The sequence below is a fragment of the Chrysochloris asiatica genome, unplaced genomic scaffold (assembly GCF_000296735.1).
Source record: "Chrysochloris asiatica unplaced genomic scaffold, ChrAsi1.0 scaffold00005, whole genome shotgun sequence".
In the NCBI taxonomy this organism is placed as follows: domain Eukaryota; kingdom Metazoa; phylum Chordata; class Mammalia; order Afrosoricida; family Chrysochloridae; genus Chrysochloris; species Chrysochloris asiatica.
In genome coordinates, this window is record NW_006408523.1 from 535,961 (window position 1) to 540,857 (window position 4,897).

The window sequence follows — 4,897 nt, forward strand, 5'->3', positions numbered from 1 at the left end:
ACCCTGTATAGGGTTTCCAAGGAGCAGCTGGTGAGCTTGAACCACTGACCTTGCTGTTCAAACGACTGCAGTCTGGTGCATTAACCCACAGCGCCACACCAGGGGACTAAATTTGGAACAATGTGTTTTAATAGCAAAGATTCTGCCAAAGGGCTTATAGAGGTGGTTCCAGATTCAGGGAGGAATGGAAACTTAATGAGTAGTTCCTGAATTGGGTTGTACACTGAAATCATTTGGTAAGAAATAATCTTAGAAAAAGGGCTTGGGAGGGAGATTAAGTTTCAAAAATTAGTTAAAAAAATTAGGTACTCCTTTAAAAGTCCTGGTGTGGTGCTGTGGGATAAACCCTGGACAGATAACCACAAAGTGGTTCAAACCCACCAGCTGTTCCTCCAGAACTCTCTACAGGGCCGCTATGACAAGAATCGATTTGACAGCATTCAACAACAACAACATAAAACCAAACCCATTTTCAGTGGAGTCAATTCTGACTCATAGCAACTTGGTGTGGCCTTGTGGGTTAAAGTGCTGGACCGCAAGCTTGGTGGTTCAAACTCACCAGCCACTCCCTGGAAACCCTATACAGGGTCCCTATGGGCTGGAATTGACTTGACGGCGCTTAACAACAACACAGCAACTCTGTTGCATGGAGGAGAACTGCCCCAGAGACTTTCTGGAGCTGCTGTCTTTATAGAGGCAGATTGCCACATTTTTCTCCCTCGGAGCTGCTGCCAGGTTCAGATCAGTGACCTTTTGGTTACCAGCTTAGCCAGTGCATCCCCAGCACTCCTCAAAGACTGCTATTGTAGTTGTTGTTGTTAAGTACCATGGAGTTGGTTTCTACTCATAGTGACCCTGTATAGGGTTTCTGAGGAGCCTTGTGGTCCAGCGCACACACCAGGACTCCCAAAGCTGCCACGCCCCATCTGGAGGATTATCGTTCAGGTGGTTAAGGGTGGGGATTAAGAGTAAGCAACATCCCAGACAGTTTTGAGGCAGTTGTGTGAATAGATATTTAGAAACATCTGGATTTGATTCCGTGATGAACATCTCACCTTCCATTTGTGAGAACCAGGTTCACTTCCCAGCCAGTGCTCTTCCTGAGTGGCCTCCACCCGTGTGGCTGTGATGCTGAACAGGCTGCGAAGGGGCTTTCAAGCCAAGACAGACTAGAAAGAAAGTGCTGGCAAACTGCTTCTGGAAGTCAATCTGTGAAAACCCTACGTCTCATGATGGTGTCATCTGCTCTGCTCTTGGGAGTGGCCCAGGACTGGGCAGCATTCTGTTCAGTTGTGTGTGGTGTCCCCACGAGTTTGGTGCCTGCTCTCTGGTAGCCAACAACCACCACAAGACTCCTAAAATGAAGGGACTTCAAAAAGTTCTCCCAAAAAGTCCGCACCTTTTTATTCTATTTTCCCATGAACTTTTGAAGCCCCTTGTAGATACATATTTTTAAAATGCTAACTTATTGTGCTTGGGGGAAGGTTTATACAGTAGTTTAAGTTCCACATTCAACCATTTCTACACAAATTGAACAGACTTTTCAGAAAGCGCCAACAGTCTTCTTCAATCCCATTCTGTTTGTTCTGATCCCTTTGTTGGTCTAGTTTCCTTGACTCCTTACTTCTCACCTTTGCTTTAGAGTAAATATTGGCCTAACTGTTCACCATTTGGTGATGAAAGGGCTCTATTGTGACTGATGGTCTGAATGCCTTCGGATGTCCTTCAATTATACTGCAGCCAGATGTTATCTCTGGAGCAACAAAAGGAATTTACAGTGATGGGAACAGCACTGTTTTTCACAGACAACAGAAACCCCACGAAGGACACAGCTAGGATGAGAAGGACTGTGAGAGATGTTCTCATGAAGGGATGAAGACCAAGAAGGGAGGGACCCAAAATCTCTCCCAGGTGCCTGCTTTCTGCTTTTACAAAATCTCCAACTTTGTCCAAGTAGAAAATGCAAATGAACTGCCTGTCATTACTTGAAAAATTGATAGGCATTTCTCTTGTGTTAAGTAGATGTACGTGGAGTTTGTACAGATTCCGTGCCAGCAATGCAAGCTATAAAAATGCAATTGCTCCCAAATGGAGATACATTATCAGCCCCTAGTTTAATACAGTTCAGGATTAAGAGCATTTGTCATTGTGTTTGGCTCCGGCAGGCGTGAAGACTAAGAGTGACAGCGAGAAGAAATAGAGAAGCAAAACAGTAGTTACCATTTTTTGAAAAAACCACCGCTGTGGAATAGGACTCCTGGTGTGGAGCTGTAGGATCAGCACTGGACTGTGAAACACAAGGTCAGCAGTTCAAACCCACCAGCTGCTCCTCAGAAACACCACAGAGTTACTATGAGTTGAAACTGACTCGAGGGCACTTCACAACAACAATGACAGGGGATATGTTTTGTACCTGATTTACCTTTTCTTTCATCTTCACTATAGTCCTATAGGAGCATTAGGCAAATCTGCTGCACAGGAACTTTTTAATGTGTTGAAGAGCAAAGATGTCAGTTTGAGGACTAAGGTGCACCTGACCCAAGCCATGGTATTTTCAATAACCTCATATGCATGCAAAAACTGGACAGTGAATAAGGAAGACCATAGAAGAATTGATGCCTTTGAGTTATGGTGTTGGAGGAGAATATTGAAAGTGCCATGGGCTGCCAAAAGAACCAACAGATCTGTGATAGAAGAAATGCAGCCAGAGTGCTCCTTGGAGGCCAAGATGGTCAAACTTCGTCTCTCATACTTCGGACATATTGTCAGGAGGGACCAGTCACTGGAGAAGGATATCATGTTTGGTCAGATGAAGGGTCAGAAAAAAAGAGGAAGATCCCAATGAGATGGATTGGCCAAGTGGCAGCATTGATGGACTCAAGCATGGCAACAGTAGTGAGTTTGGCCCAGGATCGGGCAGTGTTTCGTTCTGCTGTGCATAAGGTCACTATGGGTCAGTACTGACTCGATGGCACTTAAGAACAACAAGAACAAACATATTGCAGGTTGTTAATGAGTCTTCCTAAAATCCTGATGTCACATTCTTCTTCATATAATCCAGCTTCTCAGCACATTTGCTCAGCATACAGATTGAACAAGTATGGTGAAAGAACACAACTGTGATGCACACCTTTCCTTATTTTAAACCACTCAGTAGCCCCCTTGGCCTGTTCGAATAACTGCCTCTTGGTCTATGTACAGGTTCCTCACGAGCACAATTAAGCATTCCAGAATACTCACTGTCCGCAGCGTTGTCCACAGCGATCCCATAGGGCAGAGTAGAACTACCCCACAGAGTTTCCAAACCGTCACCTTTATAAGCAGACTGCCCATCTTTCTCCCACAGAGTGATTGGTAGGTTCAAACCACTGATCTTTGTTAGTAGCCAAGAGCTTTAACCACGGCGTCAGCAGTGCTCCATGCTGTTTAACCACGTTTAAGCCACCACTAAAAGGCAGAGCGAAACGCCAGCTGTGTCTGACCCAAGGCTCACGACCATGGCCCAGTCACGTTTTCACTTTGCTGTGCCACAGATGAAGAAGGTGACCTCCATCCCTCATCATGAAGGTTTGTAGATGGAGCACACATACCCATCTGAGTGGCCTGTGTGCTCTGCATTTTTCTGATGCCTGAGTTCCTTGCCTTGAGACAGAGTGACTCTAAGTGTGGTCCCTGCAGTCTGTCACATTCACTGACAGTCACCTTGGGCAGCCAACACCCTTGGCCGTGCCTCTCAGTCCACCGTCTCCCTCAGACTTCTTTTGTGTTATTTCTCTTGACCTTGTCCACTGTACTACAGATGCCAGAACCCTCTCAAGGGCACATGTCAGTAGACTACAGCACAAAACAACCACAGACTACAAATCTTCTATTTTAAAAAATCTACGGAACTTATTTTCTCAGTCAAGAGCTTTCTCCTAGGGGAGCAACTGTATATCCAGTCAGTAAATGTTTATTCAGTGAAATTGAATTGGGACTATTAAGTGAGAATCAGTTGAATGCATTAATAAAGAACTTATTTTGAGTCAGGACTGGTAAGTTGTTAAAATGGTCTTCTATGTACCTTCTTTTCCATTATTCAAGAACAGCTGGAGTTTAAACAAAAGAGCAGGTGAGGGAAATGCATGACTATTTATTAGAGGGCCATAACGTGCTAACAAGACACAGTTATTTTTCTTCAATTCTTCAGGACCTTTCTTTCAGGAAAACAGCCTGCTACTTCTCTGTTTATCTTATTGGGGGCGGGGGATGAATCTTCCCAGAGTCTTTTAAATGCAGTATCAGAATAAGATTTATAAAGGAGCTTAATTCTTTCCTGAACCGATAAAGAGATAACGGCAAAGAGAATTCTTTTCTTTCCTGATTTCCTTCCTTTGTTCTTTACTTCATCCCTCCCTCACATCTTTCTTTTATTTATTTCCTTTGTTTTCTTCTTTCTTTATTTCTGACATTTGAGCTTAACTTTTTACCCACTACAAATGAAGTATGGAAGCAATGCATTGATTGGGTGGAGGAAAAAAACACCACCAACAACATAATAAAGTGATATGTAAATACAATATATGATTAAAACAAAACAAAAAATCTTTTGGCACCTGGAATGTTCCACAGGGTGGACAGAAAGTTTCCAAAAGTGATTTAATAGCCCATTGATGTTTCAGCATGTGTATGGAAAGACGTTATCAGTTCTATCTCATAACTGCAGGTATATACTAGTATATAGTTCTCACTATATACTCGTATATACTCTTATAGATCATCCACTCACAGCGCCCCCTGGTGTAACAGAGTAGAACTGCCCCACAGGGTTTCCTAGGCTGTCATCTATTGTGTCACTATTGTTGTTGTTGTTGTTAAGTGCCGTCGAGTCGGTTCCGACCCATAGCGACCCTGAACA

General features: G+C 43.7%; 1 pseudogene; it reads left to right on the plus strand.

The window, feature by feature from the left end:
* Positions 1 to 3,497: 3,497 nt before the first annotated feature.
* Positions 3,498 to 4,897, plus strand: part of LOC102817303 — a 68,022-nt pseudogene continuing 66,622 nt past the window's right edge.